Source organism: Bombus bifarius, unplaced genomic scaffold (assembly GCF_011952205.1).
Source record: "Bombus bifarius isolate JDL3187 unplaced genomic scaffold, Bbif_JDL3187 scf7180000008194, whole genome shotgun sequence".
Classification (NCBI taxonomy): domain Eukaryota; kingdom Metazoa; phylum Arthropoda; class Insecta; order Hymenoptera; family Apidae; genus Bombus; species Bombus bifarius.
The window spans coordinates 1,390,899-1,406,337 of record NW_022884502.1 but is presented as its reverse complement, the minus strand read 5'-3'; the positions used below and the strand labels follow the sequence as shown (position 1 = coordinate 1,406,337).

At 39.6% G+C, this 15,439-nt stretch overlaps 1 protein-coding gene across 14 annotated transcripts in view; it reads left to right on the top strand.

The window, feature by feature from the left end:
- Positions 1 to 15,439, top strand: part of LOC117209783 (glutamate-gated chloride channel) — an 89,697-nt gene that overhangs the window by 29,146 nt on the left and 45,112 nt on the right. For all 14 annotated transcript variants that reach the window (XM_033452151.1, XM_033452152.1, XM_033452155.1 and 11 more), the window contains exon 2: positions 8,507 to 8,693. The gene's annotated coding sequence lies outside the window, so the exon portion shown is untranslated. The remainder of the gene's footprint in view (positions 1 to 8,506; positions 8,694 to 15,439) is intronic.

Genomic DNA, 15,439 nt, shown 5'->3' with positions numbered 1-15,439 from the left:
TCTTAATGTTCGCTCGAGATGTCTTAGACGAATGTATTGGTATAATAATTTGTTTCTCACTAATCCATACCGCGTAACTTGTCGTTATATTAATTGTTTTAACCGTGTGCTAGATTATTCCATCTCTTTACAGTCAGAAGATAGATCTGTTTGGTAAAGCTTAGTCTCTTTAAAACACTCGTTGGAACGTATACTTAAATTTATTTTTATATTTATATTTATATCTTCAACCTATACACATATGTTAATTGTAACCTTCTCCTACTTTCTTATCTTATACACCAAAGGGTTTATTATTATTTTCCATCTAAATAAATACGTATATAAATAAATAAATAATTAAGTTCCATAATTAAGTAACGTTATTCTCTGTCGCGATACGATGGATTTTTTACGACAATAAGGCACGATATTGTTTCGTTTAAAAGAAACAATGAATTAACTTACACCATTCTAATGCTCAACAACCACATAAAATATAATATCGTGATACGATTAAATCGATAAATTGCATTTATGCTATTAATAAGCTCTTTATCTTCGGATTTAAATGTTGACTTGTGCCAGTGATTATGAAAGTCGTATATTGTTTTTCTCTCGAGATATATACAGTTTTGCGTTTGGCGAGTCTTACGTGAACTGAATTCTTTTTAACGACTCAACCACCAACTCGATCCAACGATTCAATTTCCACCATCTTGCGGACATTGTCTCAGCTTGTAACGTAAACAGACGTAGCACAAAGTATAAGCGATAGACTCGTTTCTTGACTTAACTCGCTTTCATGATCATCGACGCGATTGTAAGTCAAACGGAGAAGTAGTATATACATCAAACGGTGAAATATGTTAGCGCTGCATTTAGTAAGTGATTTAAATTTGCAGTCTGTTGCAAAAAGGTAATAGGTACAGCCTCTGATTATTAATTAATACACTTTGTTCTTTTGTATTATTGTTGTCGTTAATAATACAATTGTTAATTCGTACACTTTGGTCAGGCTCAAATATTATTACCAGAAATCGAACAAAGTGTAGCTATTACCAAGGACAAACAGATGGAATAGAAATAATCTAAAATAAAATACCAAATGAGCGAGCCCCAAACCATAATATGATTAAAAATTGTCCAATATGATGTATCAAGGGCTATTTGGACAGTCACGACTATGTCTAATACAGTAGCTACAACATTTCCTAGTAACATATGATCAGACAGTACATAGCCCTTTGGTGATACTCCATCCTTATACGTTCCATATGGAACTGAAAATAATACACAGCTAGCAAAAAATCCATGTATAGCACTCCAGCAAAATTCCTTTTTATTAAAAAGTAAATTTTGTAATCCGGGTGCATAAAGTTTTGGGCACATTAAACTATTTTTATCATTAACATCTTGATCAAATATACCGACTGCCATTGCAGGTAATGACGTATAAAAGAGGTTGTAGACAGAAATTTTCATAGGATCAAATACAGTCTGTGCACTAAATCCACAGAAAAAGGCAAACCAGATGTGACATAACGCAAACGCAAAATTCTTATAAAAAAAATATCTAAGAAATTTGCTCATTCTATAGTATGACCATTTCCCATGAACGAGAAGTAATCTTTCCAAAAATCTAAACTGTCCCATGGAATAGTCGGATGCTAGTACAGCTTGTAATCCCTCTTGCCCACTGATGCCAACACCTATGTGAGCTGTTTCTATCATTGAAACATCGTTTGCTCCATCGCCAATTGTCAGAGTCACAGCATTTTTATTTTTCTTTATTAATTCGACTACCATTGCTTTTTGCAAACAGATCGAATAATTAATACGTAATAAAATAATTAGAGTAACGAGTAAGGTTTTCGTCGTGGTATTGTTCGGGAAGATCGATTAACTGTGCGACACTGACGAGAATCGCGTGCTTAGAACGTCGAAGTAGATCGAGAACAGAACTTTATGCGACAGAAAGACGTCGAGGTTAATTGGTAGTTTTCAGAGACTCGGAAAAGTCGTGTATCGAGCTTGTTCATATCGAGAGCTCACCGGACTCGCAAAGTTCATGAATACAAGACGAAGAATTCCATCGAAGGAGTTGCTAAAGCCGATTGAAATCGAGTTTGCGTTACAAATATGATTTCAAAGGTTTCCGACGCGTGTCTCCCACAGTTTCTACGTTTTCAAAGCATTTCTATGGTATTGCGTAAGGTCGTAAATCATAACGGTCTAAGCTCAAGGTACGTTATTTCCATCCTTATAATTTTCCTTGTTCTTTTTATCGATGCGAGCGTGTAGTTTCCGAGCAGCTGTGCATTACGAGCGGAACGCAAATTTTTGGCCAAAACGGATTCGCTACGTTGGAATATCGTATTTTCTTCTAAATTAATTTACGCGCCGAAGAACGATACTTTGAGAACGAAAAGCGAGAGTAACGCGGTACGACTGGTTTGAAATTCTTTAAAATATCGTCCCTGGAATGTAAGATAAAGAGTGTACCCAGTTGAAAAGTTTTGCACATCGTTAACAACTTTGTGAGAAGAACACACCCAGCTGGTGTTTTATACACACTTCGATCAAACGCTTTTCAAATCAGCATGAATAAGAAAAACACGGAACATTTTGTTTTCCAGCGAAAACTCCGTTGCTACTGGCCGACTGAACACAGAGTCGTCGCGCGATAAAAAGTCGCGTTATATTCTTCAACTTTAGTACACTCGAAAATGCTCGAGTTTGCTCGGCTTTGGACGGTTGTTCACGCGAACGATATTCGTGTCGTAAGCGTGTACGTGTGCATCGTGTGACGAGGAAACGGTGCCAAGGTACAAAACTGTCGCATAGTGCGTATGCATAGCGCTACGTATTTCTACTAACACACATACGTCTGTGTCTATCTACGTATTTCCACCACCGATATTCTTACGATACGTTAATATATTATAAGCAGACGATAGAGAATTGTATTTTAAAGGAATTGATTTGAAACATTTACACAGCTTGAAAACTTAATGGCATCGATCTACACGGGACGTGCAGAGTCTAGACGAATGCTTTTTCATAACATTATTCTCGTTATTACGGAAAAGGGACACATATACAAAAATAGCATGCTCGATCGATGCCACTGGTTGACGATTCTCCTTTCCACCGCATAATTTCATCGACCCTTGTAACGTATTGCTTGTAACAATTTCGTATTATTCGTCCCTGAATCTATCGTACGATATCTTAATTAAATTTACGACAGTTGGGGAACGCTTATTATACTTTCTCTTTTTCTTTCCTTTCATATAATAAGTATACCGCATTCGACTATAGTGTTTTGTAGCAGTAGAGTAGGCAAATGTAAATCGTAGGCGAGGCGGAAAACTTTGAGTCGCCTATAAGTAGTAATCATTTGAATTTCTTCCATGGAAAAGTTGCAAAGCTATGTTTACGTTTATTACGCTACTTATATAGTTTTCGTAGAAATAACCGTGCAAGTTACTTTATATTCGACACGTTAACCTTATTTCCCAGCTGGTCGACACGAACCAATTGGATGTTGTAAAACGTGCGTAACTGGTTTACACGCGACTAACGCCAAGGGAAACGGTAGAATCTCGCAGAAAAAGAGATAATACTTTCCTCGAGATGTACATGGCTCGCGAAAGCACTTATTCGAACGCTTATAGAAATGTTTACATATACGGTATGTGCGTCATATACGACGTCATATACAACAAAAAGTATTAATGGCACTGCAGAATCGCGGTGGCTACAAAAAGTATTTGCGGTGATTGCAACGGCGCCAACTACGAAATAGAATATGAAAGGAGCAACTCACGCCACATGTAAATTCGTAATATCATCGATGTTATCAAATATAGCCGGCGAAGCTATTAGCTTGTCCGAAAAGTGTCTTTCTTTTACAGGCACGTCTTTTACAACGACGCATCTTTATACAAACATGAAACCTAATTCGTCGAACGTTGTAATCTTTATCTCGATGGAACAAAATGGATCAATTCGATAAAATAATATAAAACGAAAAATGTTGTGCATCCACTATTTCCTTATAAAACGAAAGAAACTTTTCGGACGACCTAATACTGTCGCAAGAATAAATACGTGTGCGTGAAAGCGAATGGACGAGTCTTTAAACATCCATTAAAATAATTTTCAAAGCAGAATACATTTCCTTTGATATCTTTCAACGCTTTGTACGCAAAGTATTTCCCGCTGTAACTTTTTAACTATGGAAAATAAAAAAAAAGCCAATGCCTCAGGTAGAAGTCGTCAAGTTCGATAACACCTGTCCGAACATGAGAACGCTTGATTAAGGAACTCACCACTACATTGTCTTATCGTTCTGAAATGTTAGCCCGTCCGTACCGTTCAAACGTCTGAAGATTTCAAGTCGATGGCTTCGCCGGAAACAGCTTCGACACTTCGTCCGCCCCACCCTCTACGTATATAATATACGCGTATAAAATCGGTTAATACGTTTCCAATGAACGTCTCCTAACTACTATGTACATTTTCAAACGGATTGCAAACTGATTTCAAACTTTCGCGACACTCGATCACGAGAGCTGTGTCTCGTTATAGAATTCGTGAAATTTCAAGATGTTTCACATACGACGTAAATAACACATACGTGAAAGTTTTCTATAGCCTAGTGTTCGTACACTTTCGTCATTCGCTGTACCAAGATGAGAATACGGATTGAATATACATATATATATCAAACTGAATTTGCGAAGAACAGGAATTTTTAGGGATGGAGGTCGAGCATAGATCAGCCAGTGATCCGAGTTCCCAGTCCTTTAACGGCATCAACGCATATGGTCCTGGTACACGCGATATTTCCTACGCGAACACGTTAGGCCGACGTTAATACACCGCGATGTTCCGTGACTCTGTTGTCCATCGTTTAATATTCACGTGCTTGTGACACGTCGACGTCGACGCCGAGTCCAACACCGATGCTGTCGCCGTCGTCGTGTCGAGTACGCGTTTTATACGTCCATCCGTTCAAACTGGCCAATAAATAAATTATTATTCGCCGATGCGAACAAGCGCTTTTAACGTCGCTTTTTCGATTCTCGCGATAAAGAATCCACCACGTTGTCGCTGGACTTTGGTAAATAATTGACGAGCTTCCTTGAAAAAGAAAGGGCCTATAGATCAGTGGCGAACGTATGCACATGTATATGGCTACAAAAAGTATCGTTCTTTTAGTTTTCAGTCTTTTCATTGTGTTCTACATTTCGTTTTCATGGTACCAAATTTTGTAGCTGTATAAGAGCGGTATCAAATAATACGAGCTTTAATATATTACACGTTGACCTAATTAATCAGGTCGTAAATGCTACAATAGATACAATGACGCGCAAATACCTTTTGCAGCCGCTGTCTCGAGTACACGTCCTTTGGTCGAATAGTTACATTACTTTTTATGAAATTCGTATTTACCTTGAAAGTATGAAAACACCTTTGTGGAGTTTAAGCTTTGCGTAGATCTTATCATTTTATGAGAACTAGCAGTGTACCGACTCGGTTCTCAACAAGAGAAAGAAGATTACGGAGTATTCGGTTATTTTAAGATTCATCTCTCAAGAAAGTTCGGAGAAAACAGATGTCTAAGGTACGGTGTAAATATTAATCTTCTACCACAAAGTTGAAATTTAACTCGAACAACATCGATATCTCTGCTGTGGACTAACTGACTCGATCGAACCTTCGTTTCCACTGAATTCGCGTTAAATCCTTTAAACGATTCGAGCTTCTCAACAACACGCCGAGAAAGTTCGGCAGCCAGGAACGAAAGTCCTTCTCACACTGACTTCCGAGAGATTTAGAATAATGAAAAAACTTTGACAAATTTTTTTGTCAGGCTTTTTGAATGCAGCCCGACCCAACTTCGAAAAGGACTGAAAGCCGTCCTGTTTTTGTTTGACCCGAGTTAGCCGAGGGAAATAGGTTGTCCAACGGAGTAATTATTCGACAAACTTGCAACTCTCCCTAAAGAGGATTATTCCAGCCTTCTGTGAAACAAAGAAGGCCGTTTTTTTCAACCTGCTTTCCGTATTTCTCGAAAGGATGGAACCATTTCGAACGGTTAAATTGGAGAAATTAAAGAAGCAATCGTCTTATTGTTCATAATCTTCTGGTTAGGAAGACGTAACAAATGGTTAGTTAGAATGGTTTAGCACGCAGCGTACACGAATCGGGCCACGGGGCCAAGGTTGAACGTTGATTGTTACTAACGTTGCTGGCAACACCCTGATGGCTGGTCAGTGGCAATTCCGAGAAAGCTGGCGCGACTTAGCGTCGCGATATTCCGAAACCGAAAGCAATTCTATACCGCGTTGCTCGTAAGAATCAGCTCATAGGAATAGCATGTATATCTCCGCAAAGATTAACCACGAAATAGTAATAATTAGCAGCTACATCTACTACGTTTCTTGTGAACTCGCCAGCCTATCGATCTAAAGGACCTTAAAGGCATAGCGATAATATATTTTACCGTTTGATATACAGGACGCTCCACATATCAACTGGCAAACTTCGCCAACATGTTCGGGGGCAGAGTAACAGCAAAAATTATTACATACACCATGGGTGTGTATCCATGATCATTTTGAGCAATTTGTGTAAATAAATCAAAACAAACATAAATAAAAATAAGTGAAAGAGAATAATGAAATAAACGATTAACGTTAAAAGCCGAGTAACTTGAGTGCATCTGACTATTCCTGGTGGTATACTGTTCTTTCCATATCTCGAAAACGAACACGAATCGACCTATGGTGCATGCAACAATTTTTGCTCGAAATGGCCTTCGAAACATGTTGGCAACGCTTGCCAATCGAGATGTGGAACACCCTGTATACAGGGTGGGGCAGATAAAGTGTTATACGGGCTCCGTATTCTCTCCAAAGCCATTGCTGATATCAACTAGAAATTTTCCGGTGTTAAATGCTACAGAGGGCTTAGCATTTTAGGGTGTAAGATATCGTAGGGGTGTTTCTTAAGGGTGCAAAGCATGCTAATCCCATATTTTCCTGAATAGAATGGCATATTAATTTTTTGATGTTCGAACAGACGTTATCAAAGCTAACAAGGTTTTAGCTATGGCATTCTTTTTCATTTTGCTTAGCCGAGGAGTTGTAGCGGGAAATACTTTACGCGAGCCATCCCCATGAACGTGTCGAAAGATATCAGAAGGAATGTATTCTGCTCTGGAAATTATTTTCCATGTAATTCACCTGGTCTACCACAAATTGATTCTCTTTTATGGGGTTACGTAAAGGAAAAGACGCCCGCAACGGCACCAACTACGAAAGACGATATGAAAAGAAGAATTCACGCTGCGTGTAAATCCATAACTACAGCAACGTTATCGAATGTTCGCGAAACTATTACCACAGGAATAAATACGCGTTTGGAAGCAAGCTTTTTCAACATCCAATAAAATGATTTTCAAAGCAGAATACGTTTCTTTTGATATTTTCCGACACTTTCATGGAGCTCCCCTTGCGTAAGGTATTTTCTGCTTAACCGTGTAAAGTAAAAAAGCGATGCTTTAGATAAAAATCGTTAGGTTTGATAACACCTGTCCGAATATCGGAAAATTTATCATCCAATCAAAAAGAAAAAAAAGTAGGGTTGATGTCTTTTCTACTCTTAATAAACACACCTCACAATATTTTGCAGCCTAAAATCTTAGCACCTCTGCACCTTTTTGCATCTGCAAATTTCAAGTTGATGAATTTTTGATTCAAGCTTGTGAATTTATCTACCCCACACTGTATACATACGTTATATTATATTATATTAGGTTGTTCCAAAAGTTTCTATTGTTTTACACGGAGATAATAGATGCACGGTGTTTTTTGTTTTATATTATTTTATGAATTATGTATGATCCATTTTGTAAAATATAATGTAAAATAAAATATGTCGTGCATCTATTATTTCCTTATAAAGCGAAAGAAATTTTTGGAACAAGCTAATATTATATATTATGTTATCTCTATATGTTTGAAAAATCTTTTTTCGGCTTCTAATTAAAAAATTAAGAAACCCAAGAATAATAAGTTCATCGAGTAACAAAATATTTGTCTAAATTTTGACACTTGTAAACGTCAATTTTATTATATTGACTTTGTAAAGTCAATTCAATGGTGTTATGACATATACACTGTACTACGGTGATTCTAAGGAATAAAACCATTGCAATTTGATTTGTTCGTAATCTCGTAGTAAAAATACATCGCCTAAAGGAACAAGATAACAAGCAAGTGTCTTCGTTGACACAAAAGTTTCTAAAATCAGCGAATCGAAAACGACCAACTTCCACCCTGTAATTATTATTTTTCCCTATTCTTGTACATAAGTAGCTGTTATACTCGATTAACGAGAATGGCGTTATATCGTGCGAGCAATTAATCTACGCTTGGTGAAGACTTGTTAAACCTGCAAGCGGCGAAGTTTCTTAAAGATGTTACACCTCGACGTTTTACATTTATTCTAGATGACAGTTGCCAGCGGTGGACGTTAAAGTGATACACGAGCCACCGAAAGGATCCTTTGCTCGCGAAAGCGAACGAGAAGTGGTAAGCAGGAAGATGAGAGTCCGTGAGAGTTGAAGTAAAAACCTGCACAACGAATAGCAACAGCCTGCCTCGTCCATTGCGACCAGCCACATATCTCACGTTAAGGTAAGCTTCTATAGGGTGTCTGACGAGTCGCTAACGTGTTTAAATAGTTAACAACTTCTTCTATCGTTAATATCTTTTACTCAGTTTCTTCTTTTATTTATCTATTTGGGGTCTCATTCGCCTCTGAGGATTATTGGCAATTACTAGTTCGCGTACAATTGTGTTTCAGAGATTTATAGAATAATATTATATTACAATATATTATATCGTAGTAGCACGTCATACAGTTTGGTCATAAATATGTAGAATATTTAAATTGTATTAGTTTTTACATTTATATACTTGTAACTCATATGTAACTTATATATTTGCATAATAATTGTCATACTTGTAACACGTGTCAGTTATAGCGAGTGCGGCTAAATTAATTGGGAAAGGTGCGCGTCTTTTAGAAACTGCAACAGTCGTTTCATTTCTTCCTTTTCATATAGGATCGTGTTGAGGTTGCTTGGAAAGTTGAATTTTGATATTTTGCATATTCGATTAGTAGGTGTTTTACAGCGATTTTTGCAGATGTTATTACACTACCAGGGTTCTTCTTTATTTTATTATTTTTCTTTACGATTCATCGACGCTATGTACGAAACACCACATCTCTTAGACGTCGTTCATTTTCCGTTTCATAAAGGCGAGCTCTTTCCACGAGGTGTTCCATTACGGCAGTTAATTTATCGGCTGTATCGCTCTAATTTCTGCAGAAACTTATGCCACAGTTGTGGGATCGTTCGAGGCTTATTCGCATACACTGTTCCTTCCGGGAAAGCTCGTAAAAACGAAATTGGGAGCCGTGAAATCTGCAGACGTTGACGGTCGATCAATTGCAGTTTTACGCGAAATTATTCTTTCTGCAAACATCTCCGACCATTCTTTCGTCCCTAAGACGTTCGAAGTAAAATGAAAGATAAAAATTCGAGGAGCGCAGCAGGATTAATTGTAAAATGAATCAAACGTTCCTCCGTCTGCTCGAGCTATGAACGTGATTTTTAATTCATCCTACAGAGCATCGATTCAAATGGAAACGCCTAGGAGCCTGCCATAGCAATTTTTAACGAATTTACAATCATAAAGTGTAATAGAAAAGTTGCAGTAACTTAATTAGCAGGGATAAAGGCGCGATTACTCGACGAATAGCTTCGTAACTAATCTCAGCAGCCAGTTAATCGTACGTGACGCGAGAAGCGTAAGAAAGTTAGAAAAGCCGTATTTTAAGTTACGCTTCTTTTCTATCGGCTCGTTCCTTACTTTCCAAACTCGATGTGAAAGTTTCTGGCCAGACCGGCCTAGACCGGGCAATAAGACGGCCAAGTTACACAAGAAGCTACACCTGTGGTCGGGTCAGTTTCTTATCACAGGATACAATCGATCGACGGTCGATTTGATTCGACGACCATTTTTATGATATTGCGCGTGTCGATGGAATTGATCGGCGACGACGACGGTGATCGCCTGTTGGTGTGAAAATTGTCCGTTTCGTCGTTTCCGCTAGGAAACCAGGCAGCTCGTAGATAAGTAGCGAAAGTCATGGAAGGAAGTTACGCCTCGAACGAACGCCTTGATGATGCGAAAAGTCAATGAATAGGTCCGTGGTGGTCGTAGAGTTATGCACTGCGAACGTGTTGATCTGTTAACTGGGTCATCCCTTAAGCAAAGGCTCCTATATTTCATCGAATTAAAAGGTAATAAAGACAAATCGATTTCCTTGAACACATTAAGAAGAGACAGAGAAATATGTGGAACACGATATTAGCGCACGGCAAGAAATGCGAAGGTCTGAAAATTTGGAAATTCGTGAGATCGAAAGTTCGAAAGTTCGAGAGTTTGAAAATTCGAAGATTCGAAGATTTGGAAATTTGAAAATGAAATGCCGCGTTAACAGAACGTTGAGTCTTAATAGCTCGAGTCAGTCTTAGTTCTTATAAATGCAGATCGTAAGAAGAAAATTTGATATGTAAATCTTCGTTGTCTGTCTGATTTTGATCTTATTTTATACTTCAATTTTATTTTTCATTTTATTATATTTTAATATGACATAGTGGAAGGCGAGAAGAACTTCTCGCATAGGTTCAAACGTGTAATTCTTTTTAAAAATGCTCGATAAATCGATGAAACTTTATAACAAACGTACAATTGTCAATAGGAGGAACGTTTTTGTATTACGACGAGGTTTCAATACTTTTTAAAAGACGTAAAGACAATTTTCTGATAGCATGAAATTGTTTGGCCGTTGAAATGTTCCGAATTAAAAAAAAAAAAAAAGAAATAGAAAATGTGACTTTTTCGTGTTCTCGAATTTTAGCCTTCCAGCGTAAATACGTAATAAAAAAATTTATTTACGAAAGAAACGAAGCGACGCGAGGTGCGACGAGACGGAAGAAACCCAAATAGAGAAAATATTATCTCGACGAAATTAGCAATCCGAATGGCCAGTTAACATGTTCTCCTCGATTAAAAAGTTAATAGAAATTCCAGCAATCTTTCTCTCGAGGCGGAGCGAAAGTTCGTCGTGTTAATAAACGATGTCGTGACGAAACTGACCGCGTCGCGAGGTACAAATGAACGCGTTTATCGCGTAAAAAATTCAAGAAATAACTGGTTTAGTGGTTCACGGTGAAATTGCCGCGACCCCCTTTCGAGAAGCTGAAATCTCGTCCTTAACCTAGCTAGTTAATTCAGCACCTTCACCTTTGCGTGATGTTATCGACTTCCTTGTAGCTGGCAAAATATAGGAGATTCCGTGTTTAACTGGATCGGGGAAAAAGTGGTCGTCGATAAAATGTATCGTCAAGTTCCCGCAGGCTGCTTTTCGAACAGGAGTTTGGCGCGCCGTAAAGATCCGAATATCTTCCCTACAGACTTGGCGCGCAACGTGTGTGGATATATTTCTACGATAGGCGAAAGCTATTTGTGACGTTATCGGCGACGTTGTAACAACAAACGGTGCTGACAGAGGAAAAGAAGCAAACCGTGATATGTTTATCGCGTTGTTACAGTCTCTTCGTTGAATCAGAATCGCTCGAGACTTTCGATATTTTACGCCTTGGTAAAATCGAGAGGCGCGAGCGTATTCAAATAACGAAGTATTTAATTACCGCAGATTTAGCGAACCGGTTAACGTTGCCACGAACTACGATTCGTTAAAAGTGAGGAAAATGCCAGTTTTCTACGGTTTTTGGTTTATAGCTGTGATAAATCTTCAGTTTTGTTCGTTTTTCGATGCCTGTTGCTTGCTCGTGCAACAACCGATTTCAACGAGATTTTCAGCCTGTATATGACTGACATAAATGTACAAAGTGCACTTTTTAAACTTTCATCGTAGAATCGGATAAAGAAACGGTTATAAAAAGTATGCTTGCATTATTTTCTTCGCGATTCCGACCAGCTGCAATTTTTTCACAAATTGTTTTCCACGACATCCGGCGAACCAATCCTTTCTAACTTTAAAAAGAAAAAAAATCAAGTCCTTCGGTCGAATTCAAAAAAGAAAACAGAGTCATTCCGTTTCAGAGAGCTGCGGCAATACTCGCGTTCCGAACTGCACGCGCGTACGAACTCTTTTCATTGTCTTTAAATGTACATTTCCCGAAGTGGATCCGCACGGAGTTTTGCTCTCTCTCTCTTGCACCACGTACGTGCCATATCGTAGCGTGCGTGTTGCATTCGAAGAAGTAGAATTTCCGCGCGCGATTCTAATTTCGTATTAAAAAATCGTCGAACCAACGATGAAGCGCACATTCTGCGATTTGTACACGTAGAAACACGAAGAGGTAAAGTATTTTTACATCTCCTCGGGAAATGTTGAGGGAGCTCGAGGAGACGCGTTATTTGCGCGCAGCCTCGTTAGGGAAGCAAAAAAAAAAAAAACACAGTCTGCGAAAGAGGAGAGAATGTTCTCGTTCGTCTCGTCTTTGAATATCACGCAGTTCGCCGTTCCGTAATTACAGGAATTGAACGAAAGCTTTCGTAGAAATTGCGTTACTCAAAATATTACGCGACCGTCCCAGATCGGGCGACGAGCCGGAAAGGTGTGGGAGTTTCGCTGGCGTCTTCGTGTCTGTTGTGCTAGATACTGTCTCTCGGTAATTTCCGAAGGAGCATCCTTCTGCTTCTAGATCCTTTCGCAGGAACGTTATTGATCCGCGCTCTGCACACGACTACGTACGAACAAAGGAAGAATCTCGCCGAGGGTCGAAGTAATTGGTCACGATGATTCGCGAACTTAACGACCGGCGTCGCCGCCAAATGTTTCAATCTAAATCGAGGACGTCGCGCCTCGTTCGAATCGAATCAGAATCGTTCGATGCTATGGTTACGTACATCGGATACATATTTGGACGAACCGACGCTCGCACGAACTCGATACGTCGATCCAATGAAACATGTATATGTAGATTTTTCCGAGTAGACCACGCATTTCGTATGCAAATTCGTGTTTTCATAAACGCAAATGAGAAAGTGGGAGTCTCGCAAAGACTCGCTTCGCCCATCGCGAATACTCTTCCCCTCTATTCTCTACATTTTACATATTTTATGCGAATCTCCGCGTTTTACGCGAATCCCGTGTACGTTTCTTCAAGTTTCCCAACAAATGCGTACAAACTCGCGCTTTATTTACGAGCGTAAGCGCAGTGTCGCGCTCGTTCATTCGTCGGAACGCCAATTCGTCCGAGCGCCACGGTGAACGTGGTCCAGTACGAAGAACGAAGAGGACAGCGAGACGAGGCGACACGCGATATACGCCTCCGTCAGAAAGATAAGCGTTTAATCGGTAAAATTGCGAGGAAAGGCAGGAGGCGCGTGCCTGTTGCGGTCCGCGCGCGCGTATTTGTGCAAAGGGGGAAAGTCGGTGGAGAAAATTCCGTGGCGGGTTTCGTGGCGGGTTTCGTGGCCAAAAACGGAGGCTATCGGGTTGGAAAAAGTATCCTGCAAAGGGTAAAGAAAAAGAAGAAGAAAAATAAGAAGGATCGGTAAAGAAGAGAGAGGGGAAGATAGAGGGAGGGAGGTGCAGCGTGGAAAGGAGCCGCGGACTCGGAATGGGACGGGCTAAGCCACGTGACATACTCTATAGCGTTTCGTGCCGCAACGCCCCGTATTGATCGAACGAACATCAGCTGTATGGTTGGTAGCGTTTACTCGTACCTACCGCCTGCCGGTCTGACTAGCACTGGCCACGACCACTCGTACCATCGACTCGCGGCTGCGTCTGCTCTTTTCTCTCCTATTCCCTTGTCGAATCTTCCGTTTCCATCTTCCATGCAAGTCGTAGATTCAGTTGAAATTGGGATTTCTTCGTGTTTTTCTTTGAGAAATATAAGGTGGTATGGCGTTACGTTCCCGATGAGTACGTTGTTAACTTACGCGTATGCTAGTTCTTACGATTTCGTAGAACATCGTTGGCGAGGTATTTCTGACGATACGATGACGTATCGAGGATTTTCTCGATGAGGAATCGACGTCGATCTCGCGATAACGAGGCAACGGAGGAGAAGCAGGATATTCATAGCGGAGAAAAAGCGCATGGTTAACATGCAGCCATGTATGGATGATCCGACAGCTTTGTCCGTAAGTGGGTTGCTATGCCTGCAACTGCTACGAGCTTCTAGCAGGGAAATCGTAAGCTAAGATACATCTGCACGAGGTCGCACCACTTTTTCGCGTAACGGATTATTATATTCTACGTAAAACAATTCGGCGTAAGATTTAATGATTCTCACGTTCGAATATCCGCGTGAACTTTCACGCGCCGAAAGTACGTGCACTATCGTTCATAATTATTTGAACATTTCAACTTCCTATGGGGAAATTCCTCTTTAAAATACATTTTGTTAAAACTTCCACGTTACTGCAAATATATAGAATATACTTCTCTCTCTTTCTCTCTCTCCAATGAAACTATTTAATCTAAATTTAATCTTCGATTTTATCTCGCCTAACCATATACAAGGTTTGGACACCAAATAATGGAAACACCTCTCATACGTATATCATATACGTACACGAGTACGACGTATATGTATGTGGACAAAATAATGGAAACACCTCTTACTAGTCACATACACGTACGAGTATGACGTGTCTGTGTATGAACGAGATAATGGAAACAGCTCGTACATGTCGTATACATATATGACGTATATGACACGTAAAAGGGTGTTCCCATCATTTTATCCAACCCGTGTACGTATACAATAGTTGATATTAATCGTTATAGGCGATAGAGAAGCGATTAAGGGTAGATAAAAATAAATCAACCGAGTAAGCGACTCGAAACGCTCCAAGTCCACACAGTTTCGTTAGTTAGGATTACAGCGCGATTCGATGTGTTTCTAGTCGCGTCCTACGAGTTTCTATAGCCTTTATGACGTGCCAGTCATTCATTAGAGACAAACATAGAACTGGAGCAACGCGGATATAGTTGCTGTTTCGGTTTAAGTTTTACCAGTAACGCTTCAAGAGCTAGTAACGGTAAGAAAACCTTCTTCGATCGTAAATTTAAAACTACTGTAACAAGGGTATCGACGTTTCGATGGAATTGCGCCGGGTGTTCGAATGCTCGTGGACGACGGTGTGCGCGCATAAAGCGCGATGCTGATATTCGCGATTAAAGTAGAAATGATCAAGCTGTCAAAGTATCGCGGCCAGTGAATCGCGAACGCGTTAAAATATCGGTTTTCATCGAGCGAATATCGCTCGGTCAGCGCGGTAATTATACGAAGATCGGAAGTCCTTTATTTTATTTTTTTCTTTTT